The sequence below is a fragment of the Lissotriton vulgaris genome, chromosome 12 (assembly GCF_964263255.1).
Source record: "Lissotriton vulgaris chromosome 12, aLisVul1.2, whole genome shotgun sequence".
In the NCBI taxonomy this organism is placed as follows: domain Eukaryota; kingdom Metazoa; phylum Chordata; class Amphibia; order Caudata; family Salamandridae; genus Lissotriton; species Lissotriton vulgaris.
The window spans coordinates 276218376-276241516 of record NC_141700.1 but is presented as its reverse complement, the minus strand read 5'-3'; the positions used below and the strand labels follow the sequence as shown (position 1 = coordinate 276241516).

The 23141-nt window shown below is 43.9% G+C and overlaps 2 long non-coding RNA genes across 2 annotated transcripts; both read left to right on the top strand.

Annotated features, from left to right (window-relative positions):
* Positions 1-5027: 5027 nt before the first annotated feature.
* On the top strand, positions 5028-5709 carry LOC147673952 (uncharacterized). The gene is made up of 4 exons (XR_015302529.1): positions 5028-5143; positions 5232-5332; positions 5430-5511; positions 5605-5709. It is a non-coding gene; the product is annotated as an uncharacterized LOC147673952 (long non-coding RNA).
* Positions 5710-10934: 5225 nt separating this feature from the next.
* On the top strand, positions 10935-11616 carry LOC147673951 (uncharacterized). Its single transcript, XR_015302528.1, has 4 exons — positions 10935-11050; positions 11139-11239; positions 11337-11418; positions 11512-11616. It is a non-coding gene; the product is annotated as an uncharacterized LOC147673951 (long non-coding RNA).
* Positions 11617-23141: the final 11525 nt, after the last annotated feature.

Sequence of the window (23141 nt, the reverse complement as noted above, 5' to 3'; positions counted from 1 at the left end):
TAAGTTTGTTTGGGGCATTACAGTTGCTGCAATTAAAATTTTGGAATTTTGCGATTTTTGGGCTGTTTTGGGGCCTTTTGCCCAGGGGTACTCAGTGGTGGGTGGACTGAGTCTTTCTGTGGGTTGTCTTGAACTTAAACATCATGGAGGCCATGGATGGATTGGGATTGTGCTGATTTTTCAGTGATTTTCGTTTTTGGGGGCTGTACTTGTGGCCTTTTCACCAGGGGTATTTGAGTCTAGCATGGGCCTAGTCTTTCTGTAGGTTGTCTTGAATTTAAACATCATGGAGGGCACGGATGGAATGGGATTCTGCTGATTTTTCAGTGATTTTCGTTTTTTGGGCCTGTACTTGTGGCCTTTTCACCAGGGGTATTTGAGTCTAGCATGGGCCTAGTCTTTCTGTGGGCTGTCTTGAACTTAAACATCATGGAGGGCATGGATGGAATGGGATTGTGCTGATTTTGCAGTGTTTTTCGATTTTTGGGGGTGTTTATGGGGAGGGACAGGCCATGTGGCTGGTGGCCATTTTGAGTGCAGCTACAGGCACTGGCCATGTGCTGGCAGGCAAGTGGCCATTTTGAATGCAGGCTTTGTTGTTAGGCCTCCAACCATTTTGCCTACTTTTCAACCTTTATTTATGCCCAGGGGTAGTGAGTCTTGCATGGGCCTAGTCTTTCTGTGGGTTGTCTTGAATTTAAACATCATGGAGGCCATGGATGGAATGGGATTGTGCTGATTTTGCAGTGTTTTTCGATTTTTGGGGGTGTTCATGGGGAGGGACAGGACATGTGGCTGGTGGCCATTTTGAGTGCAGCTACAGGCACTGGCCATGTGCTGGCAGGCAAGTGGCCATTTTGAATGCAGGCTTTGTTGTTAGGCCTCCAACCATTTTGCCTACTTTTCAACCTTTATTTATGCCCAGGGGTAGTGAGTCTTGCATGGGCCTAGTCTTTCTGTGGGTTGTCTTGAATTTAAACATCATGGAGGCCATGGATGGAATGGGATTGTGCTGATTTTGCAGTGTTTTTCGATTTTTGGGGGTGTTCATGGGGAGGGACAGGCCATGTGGCTGGTGGCCATTTTGAGTGCAGCTACAGGCACTGGCCATGTGCTGGCAGGCAAGTGGCCATTTTGAATGCAGGCTTTGTTGTTAGGCCTCCAACCATTTTGCCTACTTTTCAACCTTTATTTATGCCCAGGGGTAGTGAGTCTTGCATGGACCTAGTCTTTCTGTGGGTTGTCTTGAATTTAAACATCATGGAGGCCATGGATGGAATGGGATTGTGCAGATTTTTCAGTGATTTTCGTTTTTTGGGCCTGTACTTGTGGCCTTTTCACCAGGGGTATTTGAGTCTAGCATGGGCCTAGTCTTTCTGTGGGCTGTCTTGAACTTAAACATCATGGAGGGCATTGATGGAATGGGATTGTGCTGATTTTGCAGTGTTTTTCGATTTTTGGGGGTGTTCATGGGGAGGGACAGGCCATGTGGCTGGTGGCCATTTTGAGTGCAGCTACAGGCACTGGCCATGTGCTGGCAGGCAAGTGGCCATTTTGAATGCAGGCTTTGTTGTTAGGCCTCCAACCATTTTGCCTACATTTCTACCTTCATTTATGCCCAGGGGTAGTGAGTCTTGCATGGGCCTAGTCTTTCTGTGGGTTGTCTTGAATTTAAACATCATGGAGGCCATGGATGGAATGGGATTGTGCTGATTTTTCAGTGTTTTTCGATTTTTGGGGGTGTTCATGGGGAGGGACAGGCCATGTGGCTGGTGGCCATTTTGAGTGCAGCTACAGGCACTGGCCATGTGCTGGCAGGCAAGTGGCCATTTTGAATGCAGGCTTTGTTGTTAGGCCTCCAACCATTTGCCTACTTTTCAACCTTTATTTATGCCCAGGGGTAGTGAGTCTTGCATGGGCCTAGTCTTTCTGTGGGTTGTCTTGAATTTAAACATCATGGAGGCCATGGATGGAATGGGATTGTGCAGATTTTTCAGTGATTTTCGTTTTTTGGGCCTGTACTTGTGGCCTTTTCACCAGGGGTATTTGAGTCTAGCATGGGCCTAGTCTTTCTGTGGGCTGTCTTGAACTTAAACATCATGGAGGGCATGGATGGAATGGGATTGTGCTGATTTTGCAGTGTTTTTCGATTTTTGGGGGTGTTCATGGGGAGGGACAGGCCATGTGGCTGGTGGCCATTTTGAGTGCAGCTACAGGCACTGGCCATGTGCTGGCAGGCAAGTGGCCATTTTGAATGCAGGCTTTGTTGTTAGGCCTCCAACCATTTTGCCTACTTTTCAACCTTTATTTATGCCCAGGGGTAGTGAGTCTTGCATGGGCCTAGTCTTTCTGTGGGTTGTCTTGAATTTAAACATTATGGAGGGCATGGATGGATTGGGATTGTGCTGATTTTTTTTTTGTGCTCTATAACTGAACTGATGTTCCTCTGTCTTCCATTTTTTTTAGGTGCACAAGACTCAAGAGAACCACCAGTGCCAGGAAGAAGTCCTGCAGCGGTGTGTGTGTGCAGCATAACGTCACGCGACGTCACGTCTGGCCTCAGACAACTCTACCATTCGTGCAACTGCGGCCTGCTGTCTGACCTGCTCTGAAGAAGATGGCCCCAAAGAAAGGTCTCCGTAGCTCCTCTAGCAAGAAAGTTGTTAGTAAGGAGCAGAAGAAGCAAGTTACCAAGGAGGCTGGTGTGCCACCCGCCACGTTTTTTGGGAGAAAAAAAAAAAGTACGCCTGCAGCAGCAGGATCTGCTGGGGACCAAGCTGGGAGCAGCACCCCTGCTCCATTGGGTTCAGTGCCTCCACCACCACGGCAACTTAAGTCAAAGCCCTTGAGTGCTTCAGAGGCAGTCAGTGTACTTCTCCAATCACCATCGACCAGTGATGTTGGCTCATCGCAAGAAAGTAGCAGCAATGTCCCTGAATCAACACAGGTTGTTGTAACTCATCTGACAAGTGTTGAACAACCACAGCCGCAACAACAACACCATGTGCAAGTACACGCCCAAGTACATGTGGAAGGAGAGGCAGCAAAAGGAGATGCGCAAGCAAAGGTGCATGGAGGTTCACAAGTGCCCACAATAGTTGTTCCTCCCGAAGTAGGGGCACATCAGGAAATCGACAATGAAGCCGAGGTATCATTGGAAGCCACTCCTCCTGATGATCATTCATTGTCTTCCACATCCCTAGCAAGGAAAAGATCAAGGGGGGTGTCTACATCTTCTTCAAGCCCACCTCGTTCTGATGCAAGTGATCTGTCTTGGGAACCACAACTGCGGTCTGACAGTGAGGCACACCATGATCTGACACCGGTACCTAAGCGTAAAAGGAAGGTCGTCCAAAAACTCAAACCTATGGAGTGTGATGAGGCTTCAAAAGGGCGAGATTTTATGATCGAGACGCCCTACTAAAAAACAAAAGAATCAAGAGCCAAGACAAAATTGTGTGTGTCATAAATCACTCCACACTCAATTATAAAATTAAAAATATCATAAACAAAAATTGGAAAATACTGGAAGTTGATGGCGAAACAAACCTAGAAAAACCATTGGTGACATATCGGCGCAACCAAAACCTCAGAGATCGTCTGGTCCACACGAGGAACAAAACTGTCACAATAGAGAAACAAATAACCTTGACAAGTGGAGACACGATTCGTGGCAACCACAAGTGTGGCAATTGCCATGCGTGTGATGCTGCAATCATAGGTAACTCTCTGTCCCACAATGACAAAACTATCATTCTTAGGTCATTCACAAACTGTCGCAGTAAAAATATCATATACTATATTGTATGTCCTTGCGGATTACCATATATAGGAGAGACTGGACGGGAATTTAGGCTTAGATTCAGCGAGCACAAATCTTCGGTGCGAACCAACAAATTGACATCACCGATAACTCAACACTGTATGGATCACAACCACAATGAGTTAGAACTTAAGTGGTGTATCTTGGAGAAAATCCAATGTAAGAAAGGAGAATCACCAGAGATAACAAGGAAAAAACGAGAATGCTTCTGGATTTTCTATCTTGACAGTGTCAAAAGAGGCCTAAATGAAAATATCTCGTGGTATGTGACACAATGAACTCTGATATTTCAACTCATTGAAAAGATATTATCCTCTGGATATTGCGTTATTTTCCAACCATACCACTATTCAGTATAGGCCCACGTGCCTATATTTATTCATATGCCCAACATACTTATATACTAAGATGGGCTTATTTCTCTCCTGTCTAGGGGCTACTGCCTATAAAATACAAGTGCTGCGATGATGATACTATTTTGGTAAAAACTGACACGTTTTTTATAAGCATGTGTCTTTATCCTATGCATGCCCAGATGTTAAATAGACTCTATTTCCCTGCTTCCCCCCTCCTTAATAAGGGCATCTGATAAAATAGAGGAAGTATCGATGTCATACTTTTAGCTCTCTCAGGAAACCATGGTACAAGTTCTTTCACACATCAAACCGACAGTTCATTTCATCACCACTTACAAATGGCCGCCAATGTTTTTATTTACGCGTCCCCAACAAATCTGTGTTAACCTACATACCGGGCTGGTCCTTCGTGCATCATACTGTGAGATCTTATGAAGAGATCCCGAAATTTGGTTCAGTCGGGGGGTTAGGTAAACAAAGGATAGATTACTTTTCATACATCTCTTAGTAATACTATCCTTATACCACTTAGAAATGGCCGCCGTGTTTTCTTGATCACGTGTCCGCCAATAACTTGTATTGCGATTGGTCTGTCAATTATCTGTCACCTGATTGGGTACCTCTGACAATAGGCGCCAAAATTACGTATATATATCACACACAGCAGACCCTCCTTTGTAGACGTCCTTGGCAGCGGAAGTAGGAAGGTCTGGACCGAACGATAGTGGACCAAAAGTAAGTACCAAGCGTAGCTTAGTTAGCAGCTAACACGTTAGAGTAGAGCGAACAACTATGTTCTAATTTTGACATGGGAACCTTTTCCTATTCTCTTCTCCTGTCCCCAGCATACTTAAACAAAGTTTCTCTGAAACTTTTCAAGGAGGACTTTTGCCTCGCATCGCTGGTGTTTTTTCAGCATTCAATACCGTTCCCAATGAGAAGAAGTGCTTGACTTAGAAAAAAGGTAAATCCAACTATGTGCTCAACACTTCTAGACATGCATAGCACGAACAATATTAGACTCTTGTACTCTCTTTTTTACATCCTCACAGACTTTTTATCGGTTCCACTAAAACAACATAACGACTATCAGCGCTTGTAGTCATCAAGAGAATATTCCTACTTTCCAAGTCCCAGAGTCTGTGATAATAAGGTCAGTAATACTGAGATTTCGCTAGTTTAGCATCCATACTGAGCACTGGTTAATATGTGTCTTTTTCTTAGCGCACCTGTTTTTGTGATCCTTACAGTAAATAGCCGGATCCAAAACACACCTAAAAAACAAGCCTTTGCACATACAAGAGGACAAAAAGATAATTTCTGAAAAGATAGGTAAGCTACTGGCTCATAATCTCTCTATAAACTTCGTCTACATATATATACCAGAAGAGAACAGTGATAGTATCTGTCCTTACTTTCACTTAGGCTTTTCTACAAAAATTAAGTTCTGACGACCTATGCTGCTAATCTGATAAGGAATCCACTTCCATGCTGCTAATCTGATAAGGAATCCTCTTCTCCAAATGAAAGGTATCCATTTGTTGACATCAGTCACAACTGTGTCACCCAGTTATGTGACTATTAACAGTTTCAGTTACAACTTATCAACCTTGTTTGTTATATAAAAAATATTTTTCACAAAATATGCCTCCAAATTTCTAAGATATTCTACAAGGCTATAGTTTTGTGTTTACTATGAAAGTTATGTGAATGTCAAACCTTCAGTCTGGACCATGACTAACCACAAGAGTATTAGAGTAACTAAAATGAACACTGCACAAACGAATATGTTTTCATGTACATAGGGCAGCGTAACTAAGGATAAAGATAAGAAGTTAAAGAATAAATAAAACAATGTATGTTGTTTTTCTTTTCAGATATCTAATTATGCAGGGGCCATAGAAATATTGTTTTTGTCTGAGTATTCTGCAATACAGGTCCTGAGGAAGGCGGTCCAACTGCCGAAACGCGTCGACCTTGCGTATCAATTGCACGTCCATCTGCGATCCCTCAGACGCAGAATCCAAGAATGAATGTAGTATGCATGATGAATAAGGAATGGTTGTTTCTGTGAGAGTGTTGATTGTTTTGTATATTGTTTCCCTGCATAAAACCAGTTTTTTACAGATGAGATTACAAAATGATATGTTCTATATTATGTGTTTTTTGATAAAGTATACGAATTAATGTGAGGAATTGATATATGGAAAAATTATTTTTGTACTAAGACATATAACTAAAAAGATAAAAAAATAAAATGACAAAGTTTTAAAAAAAACTCTTTCTTGTTGTTTGCCCTATTGTACTAGAGTATTAAAGTCACAGTGTTGGATATATTCCATTGTAAAGTTTTGAGGTCAAGGGGGAACATATTTATTGTTAGTTTGTTTGTTTTTCCCCTCTTTCCCCGACCATTAAAATAATATTAGAGGGGGTCCCATCTTTCATGTTAATACATTCACGGTTATTTAACTGTGGGATTCAGTTGTTGATCAACTGACACACTTAAAAATCACTCTTGTGGTCTGCACAGGTTCTGACGTAGGTGCATTTTACTGCTTTCTATAGACACATTACTTGACACTTTGGAATAACAGAGACTCTTCTTCTTGACTTCTTGTTAAAAAAAACTGATAACAGATAGAATCATCTTACAACTTAGCCTCAATTAAGCCCCACTTGTAGGAATCAAAATATGGAAACCTTTGGTTTCTCAGAAGATGATTTTAATTCACTATTAGGTCATGTAGTAGATACCAATAACACCACTAGTAACACCCTAAGTGACAATAGTGAATGGCAAAACCTCCTCAACCTTAGAAAAAGAGCTAAACGCATTGAATCGCATGCACATTACATGCGAGAATACTTAGTGGCAGGAGTCATTCCAACCGGTCTGCGGGTGAGGAACGCCCCAGCATTATTCATCGAAATACGAAAATTCCTAGAAAGATGGTCTCTGATATCCAACCGCTGTTCCAGGGATTGGATGTTACTTATTATAGAGACAGCTAGAGACATCCTTACTACACTAAATGAAGAGATTGGGAAACTAGAGGAAAAACTTAAAACATCAGATGCAGTTGAGGAAGCCAAAGATAAATTGGAAAAGATACAAACGGAAATGAAAGATTTTGATATATACTTAACAAATAAGAAAACAGAAAAACTCAAAAAAGATATTAGGTGGTTCTCTAAAGAAAAAATCTATCCCTTCTTAAACCCAGGGTACTACCAAAGCAATCCCAATGAGTTTCCACCAAACTACCCACCAAACTATCCATCTAGGAGAAATTATACAAATTTTTCCGACACAGGTTCATCAGGATCTGACAATGAGAACTTTGGTAACCCCGGTCCCAGTGGGGGAGGTAATCACAACCCGGGACCGTTTCAAGGAAGACAAGGACAACGCAACTTCCATAACAGGGGTTTTTTATCGAGGGGCCCCTACAGGGGCAGGCAAGTACACTGGCAACAACACAGAGGGAATGCACAAACCTCGACCCCACAACCTCAGCAACAACGGTATGTAAAAACCAGGAATCACCAATACTGGTGGTAGAGGACATCCTAAAAGATGGACCCATGTCAAGTACTTTGCCTATTTACAATCTCTCCTCCAGTCAACTAAAAGACGAGGAATCGTCAGTCTTGAGTAAAGGTCTTTCCTTTGTTCCGTTTACCGCGTTGAACAAATTCAAACTACATGTTGACCTCCATGCCTTCTTCCGAAAGGTAAGATTAAAAAAAATTTTTCAAGACAGAGAACTATGTGATGAAGAGGTAAATTTGTCTAATTGCAAACCCCCCTCGACTTTCTCGCCAACACTAGATATGGTGGGACCAGAAGTTCAGATCTTCGAAAGACAAGTCCTAGCAGATGTAAACAGACTGCTAACCAGGCCAGAGAAATACAAATATAACCTCACAAAACAAGAAAATTGTGCACTAAGAGAACTTGGCAATAACACTAATCTGGTAATAAAACCTTGTGATAAAGGTGGAGGGATCTTAGTATTTGACAAAGTAGATTACAACAACAGAATGAGAGAAATGCTAGCCAACACAGACCACTACAGACCTGCAACTGTGAGGGAACTAAACAGATTAAGTGGGCAAATTCAGGAAATGACACAGGTAGCATTCACCAACGGATACATCTGTGAAAAGGAACTTCAATTCCTAAATAAAACCTGCCCGATCACACCTACAATGTATGGTCTTCCTAAGACCCACAAAAATGAAACCAACCCTCCCCTACGTCCCATCGTATCCACAATCGGATCTAATACCGAACCGTTATCAAAATACGTAGACAGCTTTCTATGCCCCCTCACCCAGAAATATGAGTCTTTTGTGAAAGACACAGGCGATATGATTAACAAAATTGAAGGCCTGGCTTTTGACTCCAACTTAGACATTTTGGTAACGCTTGACATTGAGGCGTTATATACTAACATACCTCAATGTCAAGCGTTACAGGCAGTTTCTGAATTACTGCGGAGATATCCCCAAAATAGACCAGATGAATTCATCATTCAATGTCTAGAAATTGTACTTATGAACAATTTTTTTGAATTTGAGGGAACCCTTTTTAAACAAATAAAGGGTACAAGTATGGGGGCTTCTTGTGCGCCTTCGGTGGCGAATACTTACATGGGCGAGTGGGAAATAAAAAATATCTTTAATCCCATTGCCCCTTTTTTCGAGAACGTCTCTATTTGGAGACGTTTCATCGATGATATCTTCTTTATATGGCATGGTGAACTCACAGAACTACAAGAATTCATTCTCTGGCTTAATGCCAGTGATAGAAATCTTAAATTTACCTCCAACTTTAGCCAAGATAAAGTTGAATACTTGGATATAACGATAGAAGGTAAAGATGGAGAACTAATGGTAAGCCTGTTTCGCAAACCAACGGCTAAGAATACCATTTTACAATTTGAAAGCTTTCATCCTCATTGCCAGAAGGATTCTATCCCTTTTGGGGAGTTTCTTCGCATTCGGCGAAATTGCACCTCCCTCTCGAATTATGACTATCACAGTAAACAGCTAAGTAGAAGACTAATAGAAAGAGGATATCCCCATCGGCTGGTTCGCCAAGCCTTCAAAAGGGCGAGATTTTATGATCGAGACGCCCTACTAAAAAACAAAAGAATCAAGAGCCAAGACAAAATTGTGTGTGTCATAAATCACTCCACACTCAATTATAAAATTAAAAATATCATAAACAAAAATTGGAAAATACTGGAAGTTGATGGCGAAACAAACCTAGAAAAACCATTGGTGACATATCGGCGCAACCAAAACCTCAGAGATCGTCTGGTCCACACGAGGAACAAAACTGTCACAATAGAGAAACAAATAACCTTGACAAGTGGAGACACGATTCGTGGCAACCACAAGTGTGGCAATTGCCATGCGTGTGATGCTGCAATCATAGGTAACTCTCTGTCCCACAATGACAAAACTATCATTCTTAGGTCATTCACAAACTGTCGCAGTAAAAATATCATATACTATATTGTATGTCCTTGCGGATTACCATATATAGGAGAGACTGGACGGGAATTTAGGCTTAGATTCAGCGAGCACAAATCTTCGGTGCGAACCAACAAATTGACATCACCGATAACTCAACACTGTATGGATCACAACCACAATGAGTTAGAACTTAAGTGGTGTATCTTGGAGAAAATCCAATGTAAGAAAGGAGAATCACCAGAGATAACAAGGAAAAAACGAGAATGCTTCTGGATTTTCTATCTTGACAGTGTCAAAAGAGGCCTAAATGAAAATATCTCGTGGTATGTGACACAATGAACTCTGATATTTCAACTCATTGAAAAGATATTATCCTCTGGATATTGCGTTATTTTCCAACCATACCACTATTCAGTATAGGCCCACGTGCCTATATTTATTCATATGCCCAACATACTTATATACTAAGATGGGCTTATTTCTCTCCTGTCTAGGGGCTACTGCCTATAAAATACAAGTGCTGCGATGATGATACTATTTTGGTAAAAACTGACACGTTTTTTATAAGCATGTGTCTTTATCCTATGCATGCCCAGATGTTAAATAGACTCTATTTCCCTGCTTCCCCCCTCCTTAATAAGGGCATCTGATAAAATAGAGGAAGTATCGATGTCATACTTTTAGCTCTCTCAGGAAACCATGGTACAAGTTCTTTCACACATCAAACCGACAGTTCATTTCATCACCACTTACAAATGGCCGCCAATGTTTTTATTTACGCGTCCCCAACAAATCTGTGTTAACCTACATACCGGGCTGGTCCTTCGTGCATCATACTGTGAGATCTTATGAAGAGATCCCGAAATTTGGTTCAGTCGGGGGGTTAGGTAAACAAAGGATAGATTACTTTTCATACATCTCTTAGTAATACTATCCTTATACCACTTAGAAATGGCCGCCGTGTTTTCTTGATCACGTGTCCGCCAATAACTTGTATTGCGATTGGTCTGTCAATTATCTGTCACCTGATTGGGTACCTCTGACAATAGGCGCCAAAATTACGTATATATATCACACACAGCAGACCCTCCTTTGTAGACGTCCTTGGCAGCGGAAGTAGGAAGGTCTGGACCGAACGATAGTGGACCAAAAGTAAGTACCAAGCGTAGCTTAGTTAGCAGCTAACACGTTAGAGTAGAGCGAACAACTATGTTCTAATTTTGACATGGGAACCTTTTCCTATTCTCTTCTCCTGTCCCCAGCATACTTAAACAAAGTTTCTCTGAAACTTTTCAAGGAGGACTTTTGCCTCGCATCGCTGGTGTTTTTTCAGCATTCAATACCGTTCCCAATGAGAAGAAGTGCTTGACTTAGAAAAAAGGTAAATCCAACTATGTGCTCAACACTTCTAGACATGCATAGCACGAACAATATTAGACTCTTGTACTCTCTTTTTTACATCCTCACAGACTTTTTATCGGTTCCACTAAAACAACATAACGACTATCAGCGCTTGTAGTCATCAAGAGAATATTCCTACTTTCCAAGTCCCAGAGTCTGTGATAATAAGGTCAGTAATACTGAGATTTCGCTAGTTTAGCATCCATACTGAGCACTGGTTAATATGTGTCTTTTTCTTAGCGCACCTGTTTTTGTGATCCTTACAGTAAATAGCCGGATCCAAAACACACCTAAAAAACAAGCCTTTGCACATACAAGAGGACAAAAAGATAATTTCTGAAAAGATAGGTAAGCTACTGGCTCATAATCTCTCTATAAACTTCGTCTACATATATATACCAGAAGAGAACAGTGATAGTATCTGTCCTTACTTTCACTTAGGCTTTTCTACAAAAATTAAGTTCTGACGACCTATGCTGCTAATCTGATAAGGAATCCACTTCCATGCTGCTAATCTGATAAGGAATCCTCTTCTCCAAATGAAAGGTATCCATTTGTTGACATCAGTCACAACTGTGTCACCCAGTTATGTGACTATTAACAGTTTCAGTTACAACTTATCAACCTTGTTTGTTATATAAAAAATATTTTTCACAAAATATGCCTCCAAATTTCTAAGATATTCTACAAGGCTATAGTTTTGTGTTTACTATGAAAGTTATGTGAATGTCAAACCTTCAGTCTGGACCATGACTAACCACAAGAGTATTAGAGTAACTAAAATGAACACTGCACAAACGAATATGTTTTCATGTACATAGGGCAGCGTAACTAAGGATAAAGATAAGAAGTTAAAGAATAAATAAAACAATGTATGTTGTTTTTCTTTTCAGATATCTAATTATGCAGGGGCCATAGAAATATTGTTTTTGTCTGAGTATTCTGCAATACAGGTCCTGAGGAAGGCGGTCCAACTGCCGAAACGCGTCGACCTTGCGTATCAATTGCACGTCCATCTGCGATCCCTCAGACGCAGAATCCAAGAATGAATGTAGTATGCATGATGAATAAGGAATGGTTGTTTCTGTGAGAGTGTTGATTGTTTTGTATATTGTTTCCCTGCATAAAACCAGTTTTTTACAGATGAGATTACAAAATGATATGTTCTATATTATGTGTTTTTTGATAAAGTATACGAATTAATGTGAGGAATTGATATATGGAAAAATTATTTTTGTACTAAGACATATAACTAAAAAGATAAAAAAATAAAATGACAAAGTTTTAAAAAAAACTCTTTCTTGTTGTTTGCCCTATTGTACTAGAGTATTAAAGTCACAGTGTTGGATATATTCCATTGTAAAGTTTTGAGGTCAAGGGGGAACATATTTATTGTTAGTGTGATGAGGCTCAACAAGAAGTGACAGATACTGCTGGTGATGAAGCCTCTCACGATGACGACGAGCCAGTCATCACAAAGGTCACTTCAGCCCCACCGGGCATGCAGCAAAGAGACATTTTGACCCTATCCCGAGAAGCTGCTGAGCGTGATGATGATGTCGGCGAGGAGGCAATGGAAATGGAATCATTAGATTTGGAGTTAAGTAGTACACCAAAACCTACCGCTTCCATATTTCTTCCTCGCAAGAAGGTACCCACCTCGTCCTCGACCTCAATTCGTGGTAGTGAAAGTGCAAAACGTACTGAAGTTCGGCAATCCACATCCTCCACTTCATCTGGCATTAGCAGCAGGACCACCACCACCAGTATCGCCGCCTCCTCCGGCCCCCAAAGACATTTCAAGTCTCCAGTTTGGGACTTCTTTAGTGTTTGCCCAAAAAAGGAAAACGTAGCCATTTGTAGCATTTGTAAGCTTCGAGTTAGTCGTGGTAAGTTTGGTACCAACTATGGTACCGGAGGCCAGAGAGGTCATCTTAGGAGAACGCACGATGTCCAATGGTTTGCGCACCTACACGCGATCAAGGAAGCCTGAATTGCACGCAATGAAAACGTTGATTTTTCATCTGATGATGACGAGGAGGAAGAAGACGATTCAAACACTTCACTTACACCCAGTACCCCTGTCAGCAGCACACCCCATGTGAGCCACACTAAGAGTGTGGGAGAGAGTGAGACATCAATGCGGAAAAGTTCATCAGCGAGCGTAACTGGGTCGAAGATATCATCATCATCCCGTAAATCCTTGGTCCAGGGCAACATTAAAAAGATGTTGTTTACAGAAGCGCAATATGAACGCAACCACCCAATGACGCGTCTGTATAACACTAAGCTGGCTAAAATGATAGCTCTGGACCTTCTCCCTTTTTCTTTTGTAGAAGGGGTTGGTTTTCTAGAATTAGTGGCAGCGCTCTGCCCTAAATGGAAGGTTCCTAGCCGGTTCTATTTTGCCCGAGTTGCGGTTCCAGCACTACATGAAGATGTTCTGAAGGTGATTGGGGCAGCTTTGCAGAAGAGTGCTGTTCACACTATACATCTGACAACAGACATGTGGACCAGTGGCGCAGGCGCTGATTACATGTGCATCACTGCACACTGGGTCTCTTTTTCAGGGGCTAAAGCAAAGCTAAACACAGGTGTTGACACGAACATTGTTTTTAAAGCTGCTCGGATACATGCAACACTAGCCATGTTTGGTTTGGAGAAACTTCACACAGCAGAAAACATTTTGGATGTCTTTAACACAAAGGTCCTTAACTGGCTATCCCCACTAAAACGCAAGGTTGGTTATGTTTCCACGGACAATGGCGCCAATATAGTTAAGGCCATGAGGGACGGTTACTATTTCAGAGTGCCGTGTTTGGCGCACTGTATAAACCTGGTTGTCCAAAAATTCTTGGGTAATAAAGGCAGTGCAGCGTACAGTGTATTGGACACCTGCCGAAAAATGTGCAAGCATTTCAGCCATTCTTTTAAGGCCCGGAAGCAGCTGAGGAGCCTGCTATATCAACGTCAAATGCCAGTGAAAGCACTCATCCAGGAGGTGGTAACACGTTGGAACTCAACCTTCTACATGCTTGAGCGTCTGTATGAGCAGTATACGGAACTCGATCAATATTTCCTTAAAGAGGGTACAGAGGAGCTGAGGATGGGTGGGCCGCAATGGAACATAGTTCAAAGCCTGACACGCATGCTTCGTCCTTTTGAGTTCTTCACGCGTGCAGTCAGCAAGGAGGACTCTAATTTGGGAAAAGCTATCCCATTGTTGTACATGCTGGAGGACCAACTGAAGGAGGTGTGTTCTGTGTTTGAAAAAGATGACAAAAACCAAGACTCTTTGCTTCTGTCTGAGCAATTATTAGAGCTCCTACAAGGTGATGAACGTCTTAAAAAGATCCACTCAGAACAGCATTACATTTGTGCTACTATTCTGGATCCACGCTACAAAAAGGCGCTGGCAGGCCAAGCATTCTTTCCTTTTGATGATGAACATGTTCCAAAGTACAAACGTTGGCTAGCCTTGTCAGCCAAGAGGTTTGAAACAGAACGGCTGGAAATTGAAGGAAATGGCAGTACATCAGCAGGCCATCCCCAGTCAAAACAATCCACTTCTGCACCTGTGGCTGTGGCACAAGTGACCTCTCAGCCGTTAAAGACACCGGCAACCGGATCATCTGCACGAAACACAACAGAAACATTGGAGGCTGAAGAGGATTGGCTAGCTCTGCGTGGGTTTGGTTCTCAAAAGGTCAGAGGCACAGCAAGAGCTAAGCAAAGTGGAGGAACCTTGGATGAGGACCTTGAGTCGATGGTGAAGGACTATCTGACTGACTCAACAGAGGTCTATGTTAATTCTGACCCATTGGCGTATTGGCATGGGAAAAAAGAATTGTGGCCACAGCTCACCAACCTGGCTTTAAACTACTTGTCTTGCCCACTCGCAAGCGTGTCTTCTGAACGGGTTTTCAGTGCGGCTGGTGGGATTGTAACTCCCAAACGGAGCCGCCTCTCGCCCAAAAATGTGGAGAGGTTAACAATGATCAAGATGAATCAGCACCTCATACCACCAGTTTTTTAGAGTACGAGAGAGCGTGCCGGATGAAGAGGAGGTGGCCAGCAACATAGATGAGGGAATTTCTACTCTGTCAGGTGACACTGAGCTCACCCTGCCTGAATTCGCAGAGTATGATGACGAAGCCTTATTCTCATTCCTGGACCGTGATACCGAGCCCTGAAAATGAGACAACGAATCAATAACTTTCTTTTTCGTCCCTATTCACTTTTATTCCTGTGTGTCTGTCTTTCTTTGTTGTGCACAGTTAATGTATTTCAAACTTTAATCAGATAATCACAAAATCAAGCCCATCAGCAGAACTGTCTTTGCTGGTTTGCTAATTGATTTGAAGTTGCCGCAGTCTGCATTCCTCAGGTTCACAAGTTCAGAAGAACATGCTCCTCTATCCTCCTCCTCCAGACTCCTATTTCCATCAAACCAGAGGGCTGGTTTACGCCCAATGAAGAAAGACTCAGCACTTGTGGGGGTGTTGTTGTACCTCTTTGCAGGTGAGTTGACGGCTCTGGGACCATTGTTGGGAAGCTCTAATACCGGATAAAAGTGGTTTGGACCAAATCCCAGGAAGAAATTTTTTTGTGTTTTTGATGACTTGCTTGCCTTTTAGGTGCTCTTAGGGAAGGTTCCGTCTGTTTGTGGGTGAGTTTCGTGGTCTGGGAGCATTGTTGGGACACTCTAATCTTGATTGCATTTGCTTTTCAGGAAATCCGTCGTGCCAACCCCAACTTATGGCCTAGCTACGCAGCGCGTTTGGACCGAAGGCCGAGAAATATTGCAAGTATGAGATTTTGCTTTTGGCCTGTTTGGGGGTGTTATGCTTCTTGGCGGGTGGGTTGGCGGGTCTTGGGGCATTCCTGGGAAGGTCTCATACCGGGTAGAAGTGGTTGGGACAAAATCCAGGCCGATTTTTTTTGGGCTATTTCTGACATTTTGCTCTATGTAGCGTTTTCGGGGCCTGTTTGGGGGGCTCCCTGGTGTTTGTGGGTGAGTTTCGTGGTCTGGGAGCACTGCTGGGACACTCTAATCTTGATTGCATTTGCTTTTCAGGAAATCCGTCGTGGCAACCCCGACTTATGGCCTAGCTACGCAGCGCGTTTGGACCGAAGGCCGAGAAATATTGCAAGTATGAGATTTTGCTTTAGGCCTGTTTGGGGGTGTTATGCTTCTTGGCGGGTGGGTTGGCGTGTCTTGGGGCATTCCTGGGAAGGTCTAATACCGGGTAGAAGTGGTTGGGACAAAATCCAGGCCGATTTTTTTTTGGCTATTTCTGAAATTTTGCTCAATGTAGCGTTTTCGGGGGCCTGTTTGGGGGGCTTCCTGGTGTTTGTGGGTGAGTTTCGTGGTCTGGGAGCACTGCTGGGACACTCTAATCTTGATTGCATTTGCTTTTCAGGAAATCCGTCGTGGCAACCCCGACTTATGGCCTAGCTACGCAGTGCGTTTGGACCGAAGGCCGAGAAATATTGCAAGTATGAGATTTTGCTTTTGGCCTGTTTGGGGGTGTTACGCTTCTTGGCGGGTGGGTTGGCGGGTCTTGGGGCATTCCTGGGAAGGTCTAATACCGGGTAGAAGTGGTTGGGACAAAATCCAGGCCGATTTTTTTTTGGCTATTTCTGACATTTTGCTCTATGTAGCGTTTTCGGGGGCCTGTTTGGGGGGCTTCCTGGTGTTTGTGGGTGAGTTTCGTGGTCTGGGAGCACTGCTGGGACACTCTAATCTTGATTGCATTTGCTTTTCAGGAAATCCGTCGTGGCAACCCCGACTTATGGCCTAGGTACTGAGGTTCCGTGACAATTGTAAGTGGTGTTTTTCGACTCGCACGAATATGGTCGAGTCTGGTATCTATGAACCGCAAATAACGAGTTTAGTAAGTGTGCGCAGTTTCGCTGTGCTAACCGTTCGTTTGTTATGTGGGTTTTTCATCTGTACCCACGGGTTCCATCTTAGATACGGCATCCATTTTGTCTCTTGCCCTCAAGTAGCCAGCGAACGAACGCTGTCCGCTTCGCGACCCTGGGACTCCCAAGATATTTGCGGAAGACACATGTTCTTTGTAAGTGTCTTTATGACGAGGGGGATGCTACTGTAAGGCAGATGGCGCCGCTCGAGGCTCATCTTGCCGCACGGACTTATTGTCTCAGCCGTGCATCTCATTAGGCACGTCTCTTTGATGCCTGTATCTCGTGTTTCCCGTTACCCCCCTTTTTACACCCTTTCCGATCTCCCCACTGTCTCCGCTTTCCTCTACACCTGTCCTTGTTCCTAATTCGATCTGTTTTATTGCCGATTGGAATTTGCTAATGGTGGGAAGATGGTTTTTACAGTTGGGAACCGCCAAATGTTTCCGCACTCATGTTCCGGACCTCATGCATTTCAAAGTGACCAAAGCGACCCCTCTGGGGGCTAATTGTGGGAACTGGGTTGTAAACTTTTGTGTTCAATGTTACCCTATGGGTAAAAACTGTATAAAAGGAGCGATCCACAGAACCAATTTGAAGCAGTCTCCCCAAGTTGCACGCTGTGTACTTGTCGTGATCTCTGTGTTCCCTGCAGCAAATAAACCTTGAATCTTTGACGTCAGAGGAAGTGTCCCGTGTCTCTGTGACTTGTACGCCGGAGCAGGTTACCCACGAAGGTTTCAGGTGTTGTGCCCTGGCACCGCTGGGTCCAAAAGAACCCAGTCCTTCAGTTGGCGCCCAACGTGGGGCTGCATCAGTGGTACCGGTCCAAGCCCGACGATCGTGAGGAACTTCGTGTGAAATCTCCGAGGGAAGGTGCACTCCGCTTCATCGATCCTGTTGTCGAAATAAGTGGCCCGAAGACTTTTCCCGCGAAGATTCCCGCCTCCGGACGGCTGCGACGGACTGCTGCCCTGACTGTAGACCTGTTTTGGCGCCTGGCGTAGACATTGGTAGAGCGAGACGATAGACGGGCCTTCCTGGTGACGCCATCGATTTTTGAGTTAAGTATTTGTGGGTCGCTCCCATGGTTCTTGGTTGTTGACACTTTAGCGAGTGTTTTTGTTGTACACGCTGAGTGAGTGTTTTTGTCGGTGACACTTTGCTAGCGTACTTTGTTGTTGTATTATTTGACGACTGCAGCCGCCAAAAACCGAGGGTTTTGTTCTTTGCTGGGACTTGGTAAATCCCGTAACCCTTGAAGTTTGTGAAACTCGGCTAGTGTGCAAGATGCCTGGTCGCAGTACTTTGTTTAGTTGTTTCAGACCTTGTGGTGCGGATTCCCTGCTGGAGGACTCGTGTCCGATACCTCCGGTTGGAACTCCTACTTATGATCTATATAGCAAACATGGGCTAGGCCCAATTACCTTTAACGATTATTGGATTAAATATACAAAGAAAGACGGCGACCTTCGTTGGCCACCTCACGGTAGCTTCGAGGCGTCGATCTTAGATAATTTAGAAATGAAGTTGTTCGAACGAAAATCAAGGCCGGCCATGTTTGATGCCTTTCGGTTGTGGCGCAAAGAAGCCCGACAGAAAGAAATCAGACAGAATAAACGTAGTCAGCGAGATAATGTTGCTACCATAGTGAAGAAAGCTGAGCAGTTCCAGCGTGATAAGGAGGATAAGGATAAGGAAGTGTTTGAGAGATTACAGCGTATGACCATAGATAAATGTTATCCTGCTTTACCTACGGAGTCGGATAAGAAGGAAGAGGCAGTTGAGGATCCTTTAATGTCCTATCTTATGAAGTCGCCACCTCCGTACGTACAGGGTACCGCAGCTCCTGTGGTCCCTACCGTACCTGTTCTTCCACCTATTGTTCTTCCGCCTGTTCCTCAACCTGCACCCGTTCTTCCGACTGTTCCTGCTCCTTTGTCTGTTTCTATTCCTACTGCTCCTCCGCTTCCTCATACTCCTGCTCCCGCTACTGCTCCTGTTTTGTTAACCCCTGCTGTTGCTACTGTTTCTACTCCTTCTCTCGTTAGTCCTGTGTCTTATCTTTCTCCCTCTACTCGTAGTCGTAATTCTCCTATTGCAGCTAGTTTCTTTCAGTCGCTCGGACCTGTTCATGGGTCTGCTGGTTCTGATGGTCCTCAGAGACGTAGTCAGCTTCCTGGAAACAGAGAACGCGTTGCGCTATATAATATGGCGATGGGTTGGATGGTAAACCCCCTTAGAAATCCACCCCGTGTTGTTCTCGAAACGTTTCATCAATTCAACATACCGACCCAAAGGTATGTGTTTGATGAGATGTGCAAGTTCCTACATGACCAGATAGCGGCCGATGCGCCTGACGAGGTGCTGACCGCCCTGTCTGAGCTTCGGCTTCAGTTCGCAACTGGACTGATAGTAGATACCAATGTTCGACGTGCTATTGAGCGGTTACTGTCTTTTCGTCCCGCTCCGATACCTCATGCATTGTTTGTTGAGGATATCGAGAAACAACCAGATGAATCTGGTCAATATCCCATGCGAGAAGTTCCACCGGTTTGGATGCCAGGTAACCCTCAAGCTGCCCCTCCGGTTCCACCGTACTTCCAGAGAGTATGGATACATCTCCCGTGGAAAAGATCGGAAGTGTTACAGGTGAAGCAATCATTGCCTGACCCTCGCAAAAATCCTGCAGGGTATTACAAAGAATTATCGCAGCTTGTAGATGCTACGATTATGAATCTTGCCGATATTGACATGTTGTTTGGCAACGTTGTACCGCAACCGGTATGGGCTAAGATTCGCCAGCAAGATCACGCAAACGAATTAGGTGGTGATTGGGCGGCCATCTTGGCGGCAGATGCTTTACAAACTGGTGGAGCTAAACCTGAACAGTTGATTGCTGCCCTTCCCCAAAGAATTATTACGTTAATGAAAACTCTTATGCCAGCTATGAAGGTAAATTGGGACAAATTGTCAGCTTGCAAACAAAAGAAAGATGAGAGTGTTTCCGACTTCTTTACGAGATTTGAGGAAGCATTCATTGACCATAGTGGTCAGGATATGGGTACCGAGGGTGGACAGAGGTTGTTTGTGGATAAATTTGTTTCAAATTTATTGCCCGATTTGAGCAATAAATTGAGAAATTCGGAAAGTGCATGGGCCGTTTCCACCTCAGCTCAGATATTGGCTACGGCACAATATTATGAGAATAGAGAGAAAGAAGAGAATGACCGTGCTGACAAAAAGACAAAAGAGCTGAAAACTAAAGTGTTGTTGCAACAAGCGTATCCTCCGCGGTCAAATCAGAACAATTCACAACAGAATCGATCGCAGTCGCAATCGAATCGTTCACAGCCGCGTAATGATTCCTCCTCCCAAAGATCATCGTTAGGGTACAATCAATGTGCTTATTGTAGACAGGAGGGACACATTAAATTTGATTGCCCCGTTTTGAATGAACGTAATAGTGGTAATTCATCTAAAGGAGGTCGAGGTGGTTCGCAACAGGCGTCACGTGGTAGAGGTCGTGGTGCTCAGAATGATCGCTCGGATAACTCATCTAATTCTAATAACTGTTTCGATCAACGTGGATCATCGCAAGGACGATCTGCGCAGTACAATGTAGACGATTATTACGTCGATCAGGGAACTGACGACAGTAATTACTAGGACAGCCAAAGACAAGGAGAGGGAGTGGTATCAGTTCCGGTTGATCAGAGAGGGCCTTACGTCGCAGTTGCTACATCGGGCGTCGTTGAGCCTTTTCTGTTGGACACTGGTGCAGCAAAAAGTTCTATCATGCATTCGAAACTCCCTGGCGCACCTTTGTCTGGCTTAACAAATGTTTCCGTTGGATTTTCTGGCGCCCCCGTTAGCAATCCAGTTTCTCGCCCTTTGCCCCTTCAAATTGGGCCACGTGAGCTCCAAGCTCCGTTGATTTTGACTACTGGTTGTGGTGAAAATCTTTTGGGCCTGGATTTGCTTAAACGTTTGTATGCAACTTTATACTGTTCTCCTGCGGGTGTAAAGCTTACGTTAGGAGAGAGAGTTGTCTCTCCCATGTACTTGTCTCTCGACAAGCTTCCACCGGAATTGAGTTCTCTTCCTGCGTCTTTGTGGGCGACGGGTCCAAATGACGTGGGCCTACTTGATATCTCCCCTTATGTTGTTCAGTTGAAATCAAATGTGCGATTGCCGCGTATTCCCCAATATCGTATCTCCCTTGATGGTGAACGAGCTTTGTTAGCGATCATTTATGATTTGATCGAGAAAGATGTTATTGAGGAGACTCGGGGAAACGTGTGCAATAGCCCTGTGCTGCCCATTCTTAAACGTACTGATCCTACGAAACCGCCTGTTTATCGTTTTGTTATCGATTTACGGGAGGTAAATAAAATTGTGGTTCCTCAATTTCCTGTTGTGCCTGATATCACGGCGCTACTGACTCTGATTCCAGCTACTGCATCTTGGTTTTCGGTGATTGACTTGAAAAATGCGTTTTTCAGCATCCCGATCGCCGAAGAGAGCAGGGACCTTTTCGGTTTCTCTCTCGGTGGACGTAGCTTCCGGTTCAAACGCGCTCCTCAGGGCTACTGTGAAAGTCCATCGATTTACAGTCAAGCCTTGAAGGGTCAACTGGATGGGTTTCGGTTGCCGGTTGGTGCGGCTTTGATCCAATATGTCGATGACTTATTGGTGGCTGCCGACACTCAGGACATTTGCAAAATTGCTACAGTGTCGTTGCTGCAACATCTCTGTGAGCTAAATCACAAGGTGTCACCTTCTAAACTCCAATATTGTTGTCAAGAAGTAACCTATCTAGGTCACTTATTGTCAAAGGAGGGAAGGAGATTGACCCCAGAGAGAATTGCAGCGATTGCGCGAATGGCTGTGCCACAAACCCAAAGAGATGTGCGTGCCTTTCTAGGTATCACGTCGTACTGCAGGCAATGGATTCCTAATTTTTCATTGCTAGCGAAACCATTGGTGGCTCTTACGTGCAAGGATGTTCCAACTCCTTTACCATGGACGGAAGAATGTCAGAAAAGTTTTTCTGAATTACGTGATTCATTGTGTTCGGCTCCTGTGTTAGGTACCCCTGACTACAGTAAGCCGTTTACACTATATGTTCACGAGAGGGAAGGTTGTGCTTTGAGTGTCTTAACGCAACCTTTTGGTGGTAAGCAACGTCCATGTGCATATTTTTCCTCGACCTTGGACCCAGTAGCTAGAGCATTGCCGAGTTGTTTGAGAGCAACTGCGGCAGCTGCGGTCTCCATCCGACAATCAGCAGGATTGGTCATGGATAATATGCTTACGGTGATGGTTCCGCATGCAGTCGATACTTTGTTGAATCGTACGAAAACTTAGCACTTGACGAGTGCGAGGTTGTCTGGGTACGAATTGACGCTCTTGGCAAGCCATATTCAGATAAAACGTTGTAATGTCCTAAATCCGGCAACTTTGTTACCAATTAGCTCAGAGTCAGATGAAGTAGCAGAACATGACTGTTACTTGCGGACAGAAGAGGAAACGAAAGGTCGAGTGGACCTTAAAAACACCCCATTGGAAGATCCGGATGGCACTCTGTATGTGGATGGGTCATGTTTTAAGTTGCCGAATGGCGATGTGACTACCGCTTATGCTGTTGTAACGTTGAATACTGTTGTTGAAACTGCAAGATTGAATCAGAATTCTGCTCAAGCTGCGGAGTTGATTGCTCTCACTAGAGCATGCATGTTAGCGAAAGGGAAACGTGTGAATGTGTACACTGATAGTCAATATGCATTCGGTGTAGCGCATAGTTTTGGACGATTGTGGCGAGAGCGTGGTTTCTTGACATCGCACGGTACGAAGATACAGCATGGCCAGCTTGTGAACGATCTTTTGGATGCATTGACTTTGCCTACGCAAGTCGCGATTGTTAAGTGTAGTGCGCATCGTAAAGTTACGGATGATGTTGGTCGTGGTAACGCGTTTGCAGATGAGATTGCTAAGGAGACTGCCCGGAACCTTAGCACTCGAATGTATGTGACGAGTTCGGTTAGGTGGCCTACAGAATCAAGTATGTGTGAAAATACTGTTGAGAGCGTGAAAGCAATTCAGAATGAGGCCACCGAGACTGAAAAGGCGAAGTGGAAAGA